At 42.9% G+C, this 19,976-nt stretch overlaps 1 protein-coding gene across 1 annotated transcript in view; it reads left to right on the forward strand.

Annotated features, from left to right (window-relative positions):
• Positions 1–222: 222 nt before the first annotated feature.
• ITGB7 (integrin subunit beta 7) overlaps positions 223–19,976 on the forward strand; it is a 123,062-nt gene continuing 103,308 nt past the window's right edge. Inside the window, exon 1 of the mRNA XM_044284844.1 lies at positions 223–343. The gene's annotated coding sequence lies outside the window, so the exon portion shown is untranslated. The remainder of the gene's footprint in view (positions 344–19,976) is intronic.

Genomic DNA, 19,976 nt, shown 5'->3' on the forward strand with positions numbered 1-19,976 from the left:
CTGATGGAAATCACTGACAAAACACTGAAGTGTGAATAAGGAATAATACTGACACTTCGACAATTAAACAGCTCATGTTCTCACCTATATTCCATTTTTTACCATTTTCTGAGCATTTGGACCATCACCATCTCATACATTTAAGAATGCTGTGGCTTCCGTTGCTTCTGTGGCTTTCGGGGGACTGATGATTGTATGAGGAAGAGGTTTCACGCGATCAGAACTGGGTGGAGAGACTGACATCTTGCAAGGTCTATCACATACATGATACTCCTGCCTGAAACATCTTACTTCTTCATTTATCAGAAGAGAGATTCTGCATGAGATTGTGAGAGGAAAACAAGTAAGTCTGTGCAGACCCCCGGGCATTTCATGCTTAACATAAATGTGTAATGTAGTAATACGTGTAAATGATACATTTATTACTGATTCATAAGATTAAGATTTATTTTTATAAATAATATATATAATATACAATATTTAATAATTTATTTTTAATGTTTCTGTTTTCTGCATTTATTATACTTTATTTCTTAATTATTATTATTATTACTATAAAAAATATTTCTCAAACCAAAAAATGGCCTTAGATGAAAAGCACTTCATTTAATATAAATCAGAACTCTTTGCTGGCCAAATATAGTACCCCATGATAACTGGTAAAAGACAGGTCCAATTCCTGGGACCCTCCCTGATATAATCCAAAATGCTGGGAGATCTTCATGCATATATAAAGGTTGAAAATTCCTACAAGCTCATGTAAGAAATGCTGTCTAGATTGTACATTTAGGTACTATTTTTGGCAAAGCTACATACATGGATCCTGTAATAAGGCTGCGTACAGAGCACCTATGAGGCTGAATTATAGAGCAGAAAGCACCATATGGTGCTTCCATGAATCACACTAGTCTCCCCTAGAAGCAATGAATATAGGGGAGACTACCAGTATAATTAATAGGTAACAGATTCCAAATGTATCTATGAGGAATAAATCTATGCTTCTCCATATCATGGTGGAGGCGCAGAGATACAGCACAGACTGATAGCAGGTTATGGGTGCTGGGTTAAAGGGGTTGTCTGGGATCAAGATTGTTTTTAAAAAAAACTGTTAAATCACTGTTAATAGTGGATTGAAGGTCCCCCCAGATGTTATTAGGTATTTTCACACTTTAGTTGGGCTCCTACAGTCCCCCACTGATTGTTTACCTCTATGTTTATGTCTGCGGTAACTTCCAGCACAGCATCGCGTTGTTTCCTTCATGCAGCAGTCCGCCAAATTTATATGCCGCCTCCTGCCGCAACTATTCCTCCCTCTTAGTCACGCCGCTAAGCGCCTCCTGGCTCAGTCCCTCCATCCTTGCTAAGAATACGCTCTGCCCGGTGATGTCATCGGACCAGAGGGGCGGGGCTTGGCCCAATGTGTTGCCGCCTAGTTTCCGCCCCTCAGTGCGCTCTGCATAATCACTGAGGCTGGCTGTGACGTCACCGAGCTCCCTGCGAAACGGAAGCAGAGGCTCTGCAGAAAGGGACCCGGTACGTCACGGAATCTTTGAAAAGTGCCACTTCCGGCAGAGAATTTAGGACAAGAAAACGGGGCATCAGAAAAGTCTTGCAAAGGTACGACAGGACTGTATGTAATATTTATGTGCTTGGTGTTCTCTTACAGCAATGTCCCCAATCCCGGACAACCCCTTTAAGGAGCAGTGATTCATACTATCTCCATGTGTTTTCTTTTAAAAATATTAGACCAATATTCATAAGACAGGTCTCCCCTCTTATGTCACTGGTCAATTACAGTATTTTTCTAGCTGATTCTTTTCACTTGGTTCTTAATTAAAAAGCTCCACGTAATTACATGTTGTCCTAGTCCAAGTTATGTATTCTTTTATGATTTTTAGGCCTCATTCACACATACATGGATTTTCACGGACCACGGTCCGTGAAAACCCATCCTGCTGAGTGCACGAGTGCACGGCGTCATTGGATGCTATGATGCCGTGCGCTACGTGCCGCCACTGCTGTACAGTAATACACTCGTGTGTGCTATACGGGTGTATTACTGTATAGCAGTGGCGGCACGAAGCGCACAGCGTTATAGACACCAATGAGGCCGTGCAATCAGCAGGACGGGTTTTCACTGATCCGTGGTCCGTGAAAATCCACATACAGTACAGACCAATAGTTTGGACACACCTTCTCATTCAAAGAGTTATCTTTATTTTCATGACTATGAAGGCATCAAAACTATGAATTAACACATGTGGAATTATATACATAACAAACAAGTGTGAAACAACTGAAAATATGTCATATTCTAGGTTCTTCAAAGTAGCCACCTTTTGCTTTGATTACTGCTTTGCACACTCTTGGCATTCTCTTGATGATCTTCAAGAGGTAGTCACCTGAAATGGTCTTCCAACAGTCTTGAAGGAGTTCCCAGAGATGCTTAGCACTTGTTGGCCCTTTTGCCTTCACTCTGCGGTCCAGCTCACCCCAAACCATCTCTATTGGGTTCAGGTCCGGTGACTGTCGAGGCCAGGTCATCTGGCACAGCACCCCATCACTCTCCTTCATGGTCAAATAGCCCTTACTTTCAAAGTTTTCCCAATTTTTCGGCTGACTGACTGACCTTCATTTCTTAAAGTAATGATGGCCACTCGTTTTTCTTTACTTAGCTGCTTTTTTCTTGCCATAATACAAATTCTAACAGTCTATTCAGTAGGACTATCAGCTGTGTATCCACCTGACTTCTCCTCAACGCAACTGATGGTCCCAACCCCATTTATAAGGCAAGAAATCCCACTTATTAAACCTGACAAGGCACACCTGTGAAGTGAAAACCATTTCAGGTGACTACCTCTTGAAGCTCATCAAGAGAATGCCAAGAGTGTGCAAAGCAGTAATCAAAGCAAAAGGTGGCTACTTTGAAGAACCTAGAATATGACATATTTTCAGTTGTTTCACACTTTTTTGTTATGTATATAATTCCACATGTGTTAATTCATAGTTTTGATGCCTTCAGTGTGAATCTACAATTTTCATAGTCATGAAAATAAAGAAAACTCTTTGAATGAGAAGGTGTGTCCAAACTTTTGGTCTGTACTGTATGTGTGAATGAGGTCTTACCTGATCTTTGTCTTTGTAATGATATAGAATTATGCTTCTTTAAAGGGGTTGTCTCACTTCAGCAAATGGCATTTATCATGTTGGTAAAGTTAATACAAGACACTTACTAATGTATTGTGATTGTCCATATTGTTTCTTTTGTGGCTGGATTTATTTTTCCATTACATTACACACTGCTTGTATCCAGGGGTTACAACCAGTGCAGATACGAGGTGGCCAGGACAGGATCTGTTGCTGTTGAGTGCCTATGTGCACTCCCACAGTCCCAGCCAAAAGAGAGATTGACACTTTTTCCTATAGTGAGCAAGCACGACCACCACTGCTGAATTTCAGGGTGGTCATAACCCCTGGATACAAGCAGTGTATAATGTGATGGAAAAATGAATCAAGCCAGCAAAGGAGGCAATATGGACAATTACAACACATTAGTAATTGCCTTGTATTCACTTTGTCTACATGATAAATGTAATTTACTGAAGTGAGACAACCCTTTTAACTATAGATTATTATGTGAAAACCACGTTTTCATGTCACAGAGCAGTGATGTGTTTGTCATTTAGCACAAGTCATCATGAGCAGTGATGGCCAGTTTGCATGGTTCGCCCGCAAACAGATGCGGGCTGCCATCTTAACTCACAAGTCCGGCGATGCACAAGTAAGCCCTTACCTGTGCCTGTGCCGCGAGCCAGTCTGAAAGGCCCCCGGCGGCTGTTCTCAGAACTGCCTGCTCCCGGTGACCGTATTTGTTTCAGACCTGTTTGCGGCACAGGCACAGGTAAGGGCTTACCTGTACATTGCCGGACTTGTGAGTTAAGAACTGGCCATCACTGCTCAAGAGATCACGTTCCTGTAGGACTGTAGTTATCACAGTGAAAAAGAAACCAACAAATGGTCAATTAAGCTCTCCTGTAAAGGTATAGAGATGCAGGAAATGAGACAAGAAGTTGGAGCCTGAAGACATATGCATTTACACCAGAATAACACGCGTGTTTCTTTCCCACATTTTCTGCCATTTTTTCTCTCATGGAGCTCCATTGTTTTTTTTTGCAGATTCAAAGAAAACATGTACAGTGTGTGTTTTTAATGGTGTTTTTGCATTGCATTTTTTTGTACCAATGCTGTTTTCCCATACAGCTCTACAAAGAAAGAGATGTCACAAGGAGGCACATACTTTCCACAAAAAAAATAAAAAATATGCCAGGCATACAAAAAATGCCAGAAAAGCCAGGTGCTAAAATGCACTATAATGCCAAAAAGACCTTTAAAAAAAACTACAAAAATGCTGATCAATTCAGGTGTTTTTCAGGCCAAAAATAATGTCAGTGACAAAACCGTGTGTAAAGGAACCCTTTAACTGTTTCATTTAGTAGGTTTGGAAAGCAACAGATAACACGTTGAGATCACTTGTACAAAAAACTAAAAAAACTAAATGATCTATAACTCTATGCAGCACAATGAATAGCGATATGTGATAAAATAACCAAAAAAGCCCTATTCATCTCTATAAGCCCTAGTCGGTCCACTGCAGAAGCTACTTGATAGAACAGAGCATCCTGCTATGTGATTCTGACTCTTCAAAATCAATGGAAACCTAACAGAAAAGGACTGTAAGCAGAGCCCTAAAGAGGACCTCTCACCTCTCCTGACATGACTGTTTTAGTAATTACTTGCATTCTCCATGTCATAACAATTCTGGAGAATCGTTTATGACTGTATGTTGTCCAGTTCCTCTCTTATTCATACTAGAGGTTTATGGATAAAGGTACAGATGGGTGTTACCAGTTAGGAGTGTGTCCCTGCCCAGTCTGACACTGGCAGTACTGATTGGACAATGCTAGACTGTGCAGGGACACGCTCCCGACTGGTACCTTTAACTTCTAGCAAGAATAGAAGAACAGCAAAACATAGAGACATAAGAAGAATTGTCATTTCATGTGGCGTTCAGTTATATACTAAAACAGAGAGGTGACAGGGCTTCTCTAACTCAACAGTAAAGACACCATGGGGGGCTGACTGACACATCTAAACACTGTGCCCCCCTCTGCAACTCAAACATTGGAAAAATCAATGATATATATAAAATAAAAAAATTGCCGCTAAATTTGTTTACATCTTTTATGCAGTTCTATGTGTCACCATGGTTACAGACTACAAACTCTGTGTAGTCTGATCATGTAGTTATAGTTCAGGTTCACAGCACATTTGGCCAGACCTGACTGTGTATATTTGAATCAAATAAATTTAAACTGTGAAGAAAGTCTGCAAGCATGGGTACATTTTTGCATTGGTTTTATGCACCCGTCAGACAGATACTGTTCATCATTAAAAAAAAACAACTGTTGTTTTGAAAAGGACACGTCTAGGTACCTTTTTTTATTTTAGACGTATATTGCCAACTGAGGAAAAATATGGTGTGACATAAGCCTAAAGGCCCCCATACATATTGGACTATTGTCGGCCAAACTCGCCATTTTTGGCGGGACCAGGTTCCAATCTAATATTTATGGGGTGTTTCCAACTTTCTGCTGACAGATGATGTCAGGGAGGATTGGGCGTATTGAACTTCAGCATCCTGATCCTTTTGTTCTCATGGGAGATAAACCGCCCCAGAGGTGACTGGCAGAGACGCTCTTCTTTCTTCTGGCGCAACTCATATGAAAACTGCAAAAACCATGGCCATGATTTATCATGGCTTTACTCCAAAATTCTGGCTGTAAAAAGTCACAAAATGAGGCTTTGGTACTTTTTGGGTTCACTATACAAAAACTTTCTGACTTTTTTCCATTTTTACGCCACTCTAGTTTTTGAAATATGGGTGGAAAAGTGCGTGTGGTTAACTATGTTAATGAGTTTCACTCCAGATTTATTAGGGCTCATGTACATGAACGTGTGCCGGCCCGGCCAGTATTGCAGATCCACGATATACAGGCATCGGTCATTTGTGCACCACATCACGAATGAGGACCCATTCACGTAAATGGGTTCGCATCCGTGATGCGGTGCACAAATCGCCGGTGCCCGCATATTGCAGATCCGGAAATCCAAAAGGTGCGGTGAGGAATGGAGGCACAGAACCCCATAGAAGCAATACAGAATGCTTCCGCTGGGTTTCTTTCTGTGCCTCCGCACCGCAAAAAGATAGAACTTGTTCTATTTTTTGTGGTGTGCATGGACCACCAACCCATTCAAGTTGAATGGGTCTGCATCCGTCTGTGCCAGCCACGTGAATAGTGCCCGTGGATTGGGGACTGCAATTTGCAGTCCCCAATGCACGGAACAGGCGGCAAACCTTTGTGTGCATGAGCCCTTCCTGAGACTTTTTCTTATAAAGTCACAAAAAAGTCACAATCTCACTCCAGTAGGAGGGTGGAGTAGGAAAACTGGAGAAGCTTCTCTAGACAAAAGTGTTTGGTTCATGGATAAGGCAAATTTATTAAACAATGTGTGACATTTGATAAATGCGGCATAAAGTACTCCAACACAGACTTAAGCAAAGCTGACTTCGAAAATTCTCCTCCCATGTGTCTAGTTTAAGGGCTGTTTTTATATATATATATATATATATATATATATCTATATACAGACGTGGACAAAATTGTTGGTACCCTTTGGTCAATGAAAGAAAAAGTCACAATGGTCACAGAAATAACTTTAATCTGACAAAAGTAATAATAAATTAAAATTCTATAAATGTTAACCAATGAAAGTCAGACATTGTTTTTCAACCATGCTTCAACAGAATTATGTAAAAAAATAAACTCATGAAACAGGCATGGACAAAAATGATGGTACCCCTAACTTAATATTTTGTTGCGCAACCTTTTGAGGCAATCACTGCAATCAAACGCTTCCTGTAACTGTCAATGAGACATCTGCACCTCTCAGCAGGTATTTTGGCCCACTCCTCATGAGCAAACTGCTCCAGTTGTGTCCGGTTTGAAGGGTGCCTTTTCCAGACTGCATGTTTCAGCTCCTTCCAAAGATGCTCAATAGGATTGAGGTCAGGGCTCATAGAAGGCCACTTTAGAATAGTCCAATTTTTTCCTCTTAGCCATTCTTGGGTGTTTTTAGCGGTGTGTTTTGGGTCATTGTCCTGTTGCAAGACCCATGACCTGCGACTGAGACCAAGCTTTCTGACACTGGCTAGTACATTTCTCTCTAGAATTCCTTGATAGTCTTGAGATTTCATTGTACCCTGCACAGATTCAAGACACCCTGTGCCAGACGCAGCAAAGCAGCCCCAGAACATAACAGAGCCTCCTCCATGTTTCACAGTAGGGACAGTGTTCTTTTCTTGATATGCTTCATTTTTTCGTCTGTGAACATACAGCTGATGTGCCTTGGCAAAAACTTCGATTTTTGTCTCATCTGTCCACAGGACATTCTCCCAGAAGCTTTGTGGCTTGTCAACATGTAGTTTGGCATATTCCAGTCTTGCTTTTTTATGATTCGTTTTCAACAATGGTGTCCTCCTTGGTCGTCTCCCATGTAGTCCACTTTGGCTCAAACAACGACGGATGGTGCGATCTGACACTGATGTTCCTTGAGCATGAAGTTCACCTTGAATCTCTTTAGAAGTCTTTCTAGGCTCTTTTGTTACCATTCGGATTATCCGTCTCTTAGATTTGTCATCAATTTTCCTCCTGCGGCCACGTCCAGGGAGGTTGGCTACAGTCCCATGGATCTTAAACTTATGAATAATATGTGCAACTGTACTCACAGGAACATCTAGTTGCTTGGAGATGGTCTTATAGCCTTTACCTTTAACATGCTTGTCTATAATTTTCTTTCTGATCTCTTGAGACAGCTCTTTCCTTTGCTTCCTCTGGTCCATGTCGAGTGTGGTACACACCATATCACCAAACAACACAGTGATTACCTGGAGCCATATATATAGGCCCAATGGCTGATTACAAGGTTGTAGACACCTGTGATGCTAATTAGTGGACACACCTTGAATTAACATGTCCCTTTGGTCACATTATGTTCTGTGTTTTCTAGGGGTACCATCATTTTTGTCCATGCCTGTTTCATGAGTTTATTTTTTTACATAATTCTGTTGAAGCATGGTTGAAAAACAATGTCTGACTTTCATTGGTTAACATTTATAGAATTTTAATTTATTATTACTTTTGTCAGATTAAAGTTATTTCTGTGACCATTGTGACTTTTTCTTTCATTGACCAAAGGGTACCAACAATTTTGTCCACGTCTGTATATACACACATATTATATTATATATCACGTTACAGCTTCTGGCAGCGGCTTGTATCCCAGGAAAATAAAAGAATAGTTTGTAACACATAGATCTGCATATAAACACATAACTATACAATATACACCTGTATATTTTTTAGACACAGTGGAGTAATAACTAAATCTGAGTTTGAGTTTCTGAAGCACGCACATCCTTTATAGACCTGTTTTATAACTTGATACCCAGCACGGCAGTGTGAAGGATGTGTGATGCAGCAGAAACTCTTCACTTGTGTATTTTGCTTGCACATCACTGATTTCTGGTAAGATAACCTTCTCTTTCGCCAAGTTGGGGATTTATAAATTGGGGTTTGTGTATAAAAAGTGTCATTGATAAGAAATGTCATATTTAGTCTTGAATATGGAGACCAGGGCAGGCGTCAGCACCCGGCTTACCCGGGCAAGTGCCAGGGCCCACTGCTCCTGGGGGGGCACTGCCCAGCTGATTATAATTGTGAAGCAGGGAACCATTTGCTCCCTGCTTCACCATTGAGCTGCTGGCGCTCCACAGCAGCAGCACGATGTCTTCACACAAGGTCCTGCTGATCTGTGTAGGAGGAGGAGCGGAGCAGGCTGGGAAACTACACAGCAGCATGATGCGTCACAGTATCCTGCTGCTGCTGATGGAGAGCGCGGATCATGGGAGAAGCTAGGTGAGTATTTATTTTTTTTTTTCACTTTCTGTGAAGGGGGAACATCTAGACATAACCACTATGAAGAGGGCACTTATCTGGGCATAACAACTGTGAAGATGGCACATATCTGGCATATGTACTGTGAAGGGGCATATATCTTGGCATATCTACTGTGAAGGGGGCACATATCTACTGTGAGGTGGCACATGTCTGTGAGTAGACCTGAGGGACTGAAACACTGTGTAGGAAAGTAAAGTAGGCACATAAGGACTGATTCACATATATCCGCTCTGTAGAATGCTCTGTCTAAGGTATTTGGCAGCATCTATAATACATGCAGTTTCATTGCTGCAAGTGTTGTGCAAAATGCCACAAGGGGGCCCACTGAGACGTTATCACCCAATAGCCCACGTGAACCTGGAGCCGGCCCTGATGGAGACCCCTTTCAGTTTATAGCTACTGTATCAATTAGCCGATTCTCACGGACTCCTTCTCCTAGCCAGTCTGTCTCCCTGCAGCGGTCACCATAGGATAAATGTAGTATTGTATGGTGTCCATCAGACGAATAGCTGCTCATGTAACAGAGAGAGAGACGTTCTTTCAGAACAGATCTCGATTTTGGCTCACAGGGAGAAAATCCTGAGCAAAGGACCCCCTTCTATGATGTTCAAATACCCTGATAGGGCATATAGACAGGGGTTGTCTTCATGCAGTTTGTTATGTTTTCTGAAGTGGTGGTGATGGTGCGTCTGTATCTTCTGGCAAAGACAGCCTGAAGGCGGTATTTATACATTGCAGTCATATCACATTTTGTTTTTCTACAATGTGTGAATACACTATAGCGGTATCCTATACTACTTGTCTTGTTGTATGAACTTTCTATTTCCATTTCCTTTGTGCCTACATGTGCCATTCGTGGCTGAGAATGGAATGCCCACCATATGCGGCGGCCAGTATTACAGGAGCTATGAAAAAAGCCTAGTTGGCAGCTTCCGTATCTCTGCCTGCTGGATAAACTGATCTTAGTCGTGAATGACTGAGATAGGAATACCCCTTTGATAAACCCTAAAAGATCAGCTCGCCATATCTACATGAAGCCTAATGAGGGAGACAGTTAGAAGTGATGATATCTGGGTGCAGACATTGTGTGGTCACATCTGTCATGGCAGTCCCCCTTTCTCACGGTAAGCTTGTGCTCATTTCTTATGCAGAACCACTACTGAAAGAACAGATTTCAGTTATCTATATTGCTGTCATTTCTGTAATACAGAATTTAATCAACCATCTTAAAGGGGTTTTCCTGGATTTTACACTGATGAGCTACTGTTTGTGCTCAAGAACTCCACAGCAATCCTTCTGATTGATGGATGCAGGGCCAAGGTATTTTGGTGTCCTAGGCAGAGTTGGCAAACTTTGACTTCTTCCCTCCCCCAGAATCAATTTAACATGACCTTACTTTCTAATAAAGAGATTTGAACACATTTTAAAAGAAGCAGTCATAGACATAAAAAATTTAAATCCAGTGACTCACAGGTGATACCTTCACTGATTAGAGTTTTTCACTTCCCTTTTCTTCTCCATTTGGTCCAGACTATCATGACAATTTTTTCTGAAACATGCAGAGTTGTGCGGGCATCTGTGGTCAGGGGTGTGCATCCTTTTCTGCCATATAAGAAGTCACCAGTATTAATTAAAGAGGACCTTTTACCGGTCCGGTCATTATTATATAACTAGCGGGTTGTATAGAGCCTACTGATGACATGTTACAGCGCTTACTATTTTCTCTATGCGCCGCTCCGTTCGCCTGCTCTACCTCCCATATTGGTTTACCGCCTGGTATGTAAATTCATACCATCGGTACAGGGAGGAGGAGACACCTCTGTTTCTCAATGTGTGTCTCCTTCTCACTGGCTGTGAGCTGCCCAATCGCAGTGGAGGGCATCACAGCCAGGGAATAGGTGAGCTTTTTATTCTTCCTGGCTGTGAGGCTCTCCCCTGCTATTGGACTGCTCAAAGCCAGGGAGAAGGAGACGCCCCCTGAGAAACACGGCCTTCTCCTCCTCCTGGAACCGATGGTATGAATTTACATACCAGGTGGGAAACCAATACGGGGGGCACCACAGTGCATACAACGGAGCAGTGCACAGAGAAAATAGTAAGCGGTGTAACATTATTTCACTATGCCCTACACAACCCACTAGTTATATAATAATGTCCGGACCGATGAAAGGTCTTATTTAATGTCACATGGAGGCATGATAGAGGCTGGGAGGTCTGAGGGGATTGTGCGAGGCGCAGCACTATGAAGTGCCTTTTGTGCTGTGGCATTAGAAGAATTTTAATATCTCTCTGACTTTTAGTCTAACCAGACTGTCTGTTACTCTGTAATTTCTCTAGCGCCGTTCTATGGAAACAGTAGGTTTAAAGAGCACACCAAATGCTTGAAATAACTTCTTTATTAACTTCAACTTTTCTTCATATAACACTGCCGCCTCCGCAGCAGATAGTCTATGTACATAACACGTGTTGGAAAAATATCACAAAATGGCGGTATGCATAAGATGGTGGTTCAACTGTTCTATCTTGTCATTCAACATAAAATGGTGGATATATTTCTCTCTTCAGTATTTTTACTCTCTAAGTTATTGAAGCACTTTATGATCTCTCTGAGAGGTATATCTGAGATTTAAAGGGGTTATCCCATCATAATGATCACTGTTAAATCTGTTAATGATTTGACAGTGATCATTTTTGTAAATATATTTGATTAACCTATTCCCACCGTTTACGAGAAAATTCATCCCCACATACCTCAATGTTGTCATTCGGTCTCCCCTGGTTACAGCCACCGCTCTTCTCCGGAATCCCGGTGGCTGCTCTTGCGCAGAATACTCCTTCTTTTCTCCCAGCCGGGCCGCTCGCTGTCCTGAACGCGCATGCCGTCGCACATGCGCGATGGTGACTTCTTCCTGGCCAGAATAGTACAGAGCCGCGAACGCGCGCGCCGGCTCTGTACTATACTGGCCAGGAATAAGTCACCATGGCGCATGCGCGGCAGCGTGCGCGTTCAGTCCAGCGCGCGGCCCGGCCGTGAGAAGACTTCAATCAAGATGAAGCCCGCCCCCAGCCAGAATCCAGGAAGTGAATGGCGCGCAGGCAGCAGGTAAGTATGAAAATGCAAAGTGGGATAACCCCTTTAACTAATAGTTCACTTGCTGAATTTGGTCGCAATTTGCAGTATGCAGTTAGCAGTAACTATTTGCAGACTGGTTGAGTATTATCTGGTATGGTTGTATGCAATTTGGATTGCAATATGGAATTTGAATTTGAATTGTGAACTTTGCTGCTTGCAATTGGTGGAACTGTAAGTAAACACACATATAACTGGTTCAGTATACAGTTCTAATCACTATATTAACAGTAGGAACATTATATAACTGTTTTAAATACCTATTTTGTCCTCTCTGCTTCCATAAAACACAGCTCTTAGTGGAGTGAATGTCTGTTCAGCTTCTCTCCTCTGATGTAATGATTCCAGCAGCTCCTGCTAGGGAAATTTCCCACACCACACAGGCTGTGTGTGAGGCTGGCTGTGATTGGTCAAAACTCTTGCTGTATGTGAGGCTGGCTGTGATTGGTTAACACTCCTGCCCAGCAACAACAGTTTAACTCTATGCTTTCTGTTGTGTATGTTGTGTCATTGAGCTTACCTTACATTGTATAATGAATCTTAAAGGCACATTATATTTTTCTGCCTCTTTGGACACAAAATATAACTATGACATCCAAACATGAAGTCACTGTTAATAACTCTGTTTTTGTCTTTAACACACAAACATAGGAATGGTATTAAGGTTATTGGCAGTTCTAGCTGTATAAACATATAAGCTATGTTAGCAACCTAGGACAGGTCTTAGCTGGCCAGCTACAGGGATGCTGTAGGTTGGAGGTTCTGATCTGAAGTTTATGGAGCTTGGGGGGTCTAATCTCAGGTCTGATTAAGAATGGGGGTATGACTTGGGGTCTGCTCTGAGGTCTGATGAAAAAAAATGTCTTCTTATTTTCCAACTCCAAATCCTCTGTGCATCTTATAGTTCAAATATACGGTATATCACCTATGGATATCGCCTATTTCTTCCTGGATATACTTACCTGTCTACAACAAACTGCTTTTCTGTGCACTCTACAAGCGAGTGGCCAGATGTCTTGATTCTGTGGATACTGAGCTGGACTTGTAAAACTGCTCAATATTAATCACTGATAAGGCCGCCTGATTGGCTTTAAGGCTCAGAATTAGCAGAGATTTTAAAGGAAAAATTACTAGTTTTACTAAATCTTATCCCAGAAAACTATATATTAGTCTGCTCAGCTCCTTCTGCTGTAACATGCTGCCTGCAGACTGGACTGCATTTTATGGTGATAGGTTCCCTTTAAGGTGTAATGAACATTTGTGTCACAAAGCTACAGTAGTAACTGATAGAACTGTCGAGCTGTGTGAACACAATATTACTCAGGGTCAAGATAGTAAAACACATTGGGGCACATTTATTAAGACCAGCGTTTTTAATAAGCCCCTGCGCTGGCAGTGGATTGCTGGGGTTTTGTAGAGGTGACGCTCTCTACATAACTTCGGCATATCCACCGCCGATTCTAAATATAAGACTGCATCCTTGCTGTCTTACATTTACACCATTTTCTATGCCTAAACCAGGCGTAGAAAATAATGAATGAGATGGGCCTGCCGGCCCGCCCCCTTCCCCGCCCACACCACGCCCCCTTTTGTAGACCTTACAAGAGCAGGGAAGAAGTCGCAGATTCTGCATGCAACAGAATCGGCGCCAGATATATGCAATTTTTGTAAATGACCCTCATTATCTGCAAGTTATCCAGCTCTATGTAGATTATGTGTGTACATAATCTGTACACTGATGGAGCATACAGTACTTCTACACTAGTTATTTGACCCCTGAAAAATATATTTTATGGAAACATTCATGAAAACTGAACAAGTCTGAAATTGGGTTATGGTTTAGTCTGTGTTTTCTTAATTTTTTTTTTTCAGCAGACGAGTAGATAGAGCCTTATTTGGTGCTGAAATAAGCTGTGGTTTGCTTTTGGTTGAGAGATTTACAGTGTATGAACAGCAAAGTTACTTTTTCTATGAGAATGAAAACTATGTGGACTAAAGTATTGGGGCACCTACACTTTACACAAGCGGTGGTGAACCTTAGGACCGGTGCCTGTATGCGGCCCTCGGGATCATTTCATGTGGCCCCCTGCCAGGAGATATTGTGAAAATTCTAATGACCGCTTCCATTGTGGAAGCGGTCATTAGCATGTTGGAGGCAAGGGAGGTGACAATAGCACTGCACTGGCTGTCCTCACCGTCCCTGGTCTTCTTCCGGGCCCGCTCTGTGTCCTGACACATACAGTGTCAGGACGTAGTGCACGTAGGTGCGCACCATGACCTGATGCTATGCGCTGTCAGGTCACAGTACAGCGCAGTAGGAAGAAGACCAGGGAGGGTAAGTGAATCTGCCAAGTGGCAGCGCCGCCCGGAGCTGGAGAGGTAAGTTTATTTATTTATTTTAAATGTCTGATCTGAGGTCTGATAGGGGCTGATCTGAGGCTAATGGAGGATGGAGAGGGTCTGATCTGAGGCTGGAGGGCCTATTGGGGGTCTGAACTGAGGCTGGGGGGTCTGATGGGGGCTGATCTGAGGCTGGGGGGGGTCTGATCTGAGGCTGGAGGGTCTGATGGGGGCTGATCTGAGGCTGTGGGGGTCTGATCTGATGCTTGGATGGTCTGATCTGAGGCTGGGGAGGGTCTGATGGGGGTATGATCTAAGGCTGGGGAGGGTCTGATGAGGTTCTGATCTGAGGCTGGGGGTCTGATTTGGGTCTGGTCTGAGGCTGGGGGTCTGATATGAGGCTGGGGGGCCTAATGGTGGTCTGATCTGAGGCTGGGGGGTTTGATGGGGCTGATCTGAGGCTGGGGGGCCTATGGGGTCTGATCTAATGCTGGGGAAGGTCTGATGAGGGTCTGATCTGAGACTGGGGGGTCTGGTCTAAGGCTAGGGAGGGTCTGATCTGGGGCTAGGGGTCTGATCTGGGTCTGGTCTGAGGCTGAAGGTTTAATCTGAGGCTAGGAGGTCTGATCTGAGGTTGATGTAGGCTGGGGGGGGGGGTCTGATAGGAGGCTGATTTGAAGCTGATGGAAGTGGGGGGCAGATCTGAGGCTGAAAAACCGGACAAAGGCAGGGACAGTTGCTAAGAAAAAGTTAGGGACAGTGGCAGGGAGAGTGAAACAAATATAAGAATATAAAAAAAGAGGATTAAGGTACAATTAGAGTTCTCTGGTCTTAAGGGCAGACCAGGTAACGCGAAAAGAGTACCTGAAGTAGAGGCTAACAGAGGCGCCAAGGGGTGGAGGTGAGATCTCTGAAAAATGGTGTATATAGGAGTTATGCTCGTCTACAGCTATAGATCACGGCAGGCCGCACAAGTGTTTTGGTGGGTCAAGGGTACCCTTGCCCACTGTGGAGAAATAGAGGTGGTGCAGAAAGGAAGAAAAAGAAGAAGCCCTTCGCACCCGTTAAAAAGAAAGAGAAAACACGCAATAGGCGCCAAATCCCTTAGTCACTGGACGTGATGAGGATTATAATTTGTTCTTGGTTATATGTATGAAATAAAAAGACCTTCACCTAGGTCTAATAAAAGAGCCAAGAGTTTAAGAATAGCAACACAACCTTATAGTGGTGATGTTGGCAGATGATCAACTCAAAACACCTGGGACTACTTTTCCCCCCGGCCAGGATCGCATGTAGAAATGTAAATAATTGAACACCGCCTACACAAGTGGCTTCTGGTCAATCATTTTAATAATACGTGGCTCAACCCGTTTCGAGGGTCTAAAGCCCTCTTCTTCAGGAGTGCTTGAACAAGTGACTAAGGGATTTGGAGCCTATTACGTGTTTTCTCTTTCTTTTTTAACGGGTGCGAAGGGAGAGTGAAAGCCGGGGATACCAGCCGTGTTCCACATTTTGCGGATCGCACATGGCCAGCACTATGATAGAAGTGACTATGCTTGTCCGCAATCGCATATATAGGACTTGCTCTATCTTTCTTGTGTGGCTGCGGAACAGAACTACCGATGCAGATAGGCCATAGCTATGGCCATCTTTTGTGGCCTGCTTTGTCAGGGGCATACCGAGGTGAAACCTGGGTCGGGCAGATGATGGAAAACTAGTTTTTATTACTACATGCCTGTGATTTTGCAAGTGATTGTGTCACGAGGGTATCGAGAACCACGCCTGACTCCGTTATACCCGGGGTCAGGAAGTCGCAGCGGTTGGCTGCACGCTCTATTTAAGATAGGGCTGTTTTCCTTATGGTAGCTTTCTGGGTTTGCTTTGCAAACCCTTTTGGCTCACTCAGGGATCCGTAGCTCCTTCTCCTCAGCTGTTCCTTGTCCAGCACTCCCAAACCTCCTTATATTCCTCTCTCACACTTCTCTGGTTGCCAGAGATAGAGCTTCCTGCCTGGACATCTATCCTGACCCACTGGAGCTGTGTTGCTGCGTTCTCTGACTGTTGATTCAGAACGCTACCCTCCGGATCCCTGTTGGACCTTTTGTGGACAGTTGTTGTCGTCCACCTGGGTGTTTGTGTTTGTCTGTGTTTGTCTGTCCTCTCCCTGGTGTTTCCCTCTTAGTGCAGTGGTGAGGACTAGCGATCCCACCGGCCCGTTCACTATCTAGGGCTCATTTCAGGGAAAGCCAGGGTTTAGGCACGTGATCGCCGCACGGGTGAGGAACCCGTCTAGGGACGTCAGGGCAGTCAGGTGCCAGCCGCAAGGTGAGTTAGGGGTCACCACCTTTCCCTCTCCCTTAGGCAGGGCTTTCCCTGTTTTCCTCCCTGTGCGTGACACCGGTCATTACAGATTGACTACGTAAAGAGACTCTCTATATACTTTGGACTGGCTGAATCTGTTCCTGCTGAATGAGAGCAGCGTGTTTTTAATCACTGTGCTGTTTGATATCATGGTAGGTACCACACTGTACGTGGACAGAATAAAAGCTAAGGGTACTTTCACACTTGCGGCAGAGAGATCCGGCAAGCAGTTCCGTCGCCGGAACTGCCTGCCGGATCAGGCAAAATGTATGCTAACTGATGGCATTAGTAAGACTGATCAGGATCCTGATCAGTCTTAAAAATGCCTGATCAGTCGAAAAAATGCATTGAAATGCCGGATCCGTCGTTCCGGTGTCATCCGGCAAAACGGATCCGGCATTTATTTTGTTCACCTTTTTTTCAGTCTGCGCATGCGCATAACGGAACGCCGGATCCGGCATTCCGGTATTCTGAACGCCGGATCCGGCGCTAATACATCCCTATGGGAAAAAATGCCGGATCCGGCGTTCAGGCATGTCTTCAGTTTTTTTCACCGGAGAGAAAACCGTAGCATGCTGCGGTTTTCTCTTTTGCCTGATCAGTCAAAACGACTGAACTGAAGACATCCTGATGCAAACTGAACGGATTACTCTCCATTCAGAATGCATGGGGATATGCCTGATCAGTTCTTTTCCGGTATAGAGCCCCTGTGACGGAACTCTATACCGGAAAAGAAAAACGCAAGTGTGAAAGTAGCCTAAGGAGATAGTTGTCTCAGGAAATTAGAAAGAAAATTATAGACAAACATGTTAAGTAAAGGCTATAAGACCACCTCAAAACAGCTTGATTTTCTTGTTACTACAGTTCCACATATTATTCAGACGTATAAGGTCTACGGGACTGTAGCCAACTTCCCTGTGCGTGGCTGCAAGAGAAAAATTTATGACAAATTGAAGAGACAAATAATATGAATGGTAACCAAAGAGTCCATAAGAAATTCCAAGTGAACTCCAAGGTCAAGTTACATCAATTTCAGATCCCACTATCTGTTGCTGTCTTAGCCAAAGTGGACTTAATGGAAGATGAATGAGGAAGAAACCACTGTTGAAATCAAATCATAAAAAAACAAGACTGGAATTTGCCAAAATGCATATTGACAAGCCACAAAGCTTCAGGGAGAATGTTCTTTGGACAGACGAGACAAACTGGAGCTTTTTTGCAAGTCACATCCGCTCTATGGTCACAGACACAAAAATAAAAAGAACATTGTACCTACTGTGAAAGATGGAGGAGGCTCAGTTATGTTTTGGGACTGCTTTGCTGAATCTACTAAAGGGTGGCTTAAATCTGTTCATGGTACAATGACATCTCAAGTCTACCAAGGCATTCTGGAGCGAAATGTGCTGTCTAGTCTCAGTCACAGGTCATGGGTCCTCCAAAAGGATAATGACCCGAAATACATAGCTAAAACATCCAAGAATGGCTAAGAGCAAAGCACTGGGCTATTCTGAAGTAGCCTTCTATGAGCCTTGATCTGAATCCTATTGAACATCTGTGGAAGGTGCTAAAACATACAGTCTGGAGAAGGCACCCTTCAATCCTGAGACAGCTGGAGTCGGCCAAATTACCTGTGGACAGGTGCAGAAGTCTTATTGAGAGTTACAGAACTCGCCTAATTGCAGTAATTGCCTCAAAAGGGTGTACAACAAAATATTAACCGCTACCAGCGCTGTAGCACATGTACGGCGCTGGAGCAATGTCTAAATATGGCGCTCGCTCGCACGTGCAGCGGGCGCCATGGCCGGCAGATCTCTGCTGTTTCAAACAGCAGAGACCTGCGGCTAATTACCGTGACCGGCAATAATGCCAATCTCGGTAATTAAATGCTTTAGATGCCAGGACCAAGTGAGGTCACGGCATCTAAATGCGTAAAAACCCGGAAGCTCGTGTGGCTAAATGGGGCATCGGTACTTGTGCTGAACACTTTCAGCCTCGCTGATGAGGCTGAAAGTGTTCATGCTGCAATTCTTTTTTTGGCCACCAGTGTAAGATAAGAAATGAGCAAAATTGAGTTTAAATGGCATTTTAAAACATAATTTATAGGCTCATATATGAGCCACAAAATCATCACAAAAAAAAGTATTAAAAAATATATATAAAAAAATATAAAAGCTTAAATCACCCCCCTTTCTGTATAATAAAAAAATAAAATACCTAAATAAAAATAAATATAAACACAAGTATCACCGCGACCAAAAACGCCCATACTATTAAAATAGAAAAAAAAAATTCAAATACGGCAAATGGCGTAATGTAAAAAAAGTCAAATTGGCCAATTTTCCATTTTATTCATTGCTTCTCTTACCCAAATTTTTTTTATAAAATGTGATCAAAAAGTCACACACACTCCAAAATGGTATCAATAAAAACTACAGATTGTTTTGCAAAAAATTAGCTCAGTAGACATAAGTATAAAAAAGTTATGGGGGTCAGAATATGGTGATGTCAAATTTTTTTTTTCTCAAACTTTACATTTATTTTTACACTATTTAGACATAAAGAAACTACGTATATGGGGTATCGTTGTAATCGTACTGACCCAGGGAATGAAGGGCATGATATTTGTGACGTAAATGAAACGCCGTAGGAACAAAACCCGTAAAACCGTGGAGTAATTGCATTTTACTCTTATACAGCTATGTGACAGGAAATATAAAAAAGTTATGGCTCAAGGAAAATAGGGAAGAAAAATGAAAACGCGAAAACGGAAAAACTTCCGGTATCCTAAGGGTTAAGTAAAGGGTACTATCATTTTTTTCCAGGCCAGTTGCATTAGTTTGTTTCATAAATTTTTCTGTTGAACCACAATTCAAAGGCAATTTATGATTTTCAATAGTTGATTTTCAGTAATTTTTAAATTTATTATTACTTTGGTCAGTTTCAAGTTATTTCAGTGACCATTGTGGGTTTTTCTATCTTTAATGGAAGAGTACCAATTTTGTCCACATGTGTATATATATTTCCTGGACATCCTACAGTAGCACAGTCACAAATGGGTTAAAGCCCCC

Source organism: Bufo gargarizans, chromosome 3 (genome assembly GCF_014858855.1).
Source record: "Bufo gargarizans isolate SCDJY-AF-19 chromosome 3, ASM1485885v1, whole genome shotgun sequence".
NCBI classification, from domain to species: domain Eukaryota; kingdom Metazoa; phylum Chordata; class Amphibia; order Anura; family Bufonidae; genus Bufo; species Bufo gargarizans.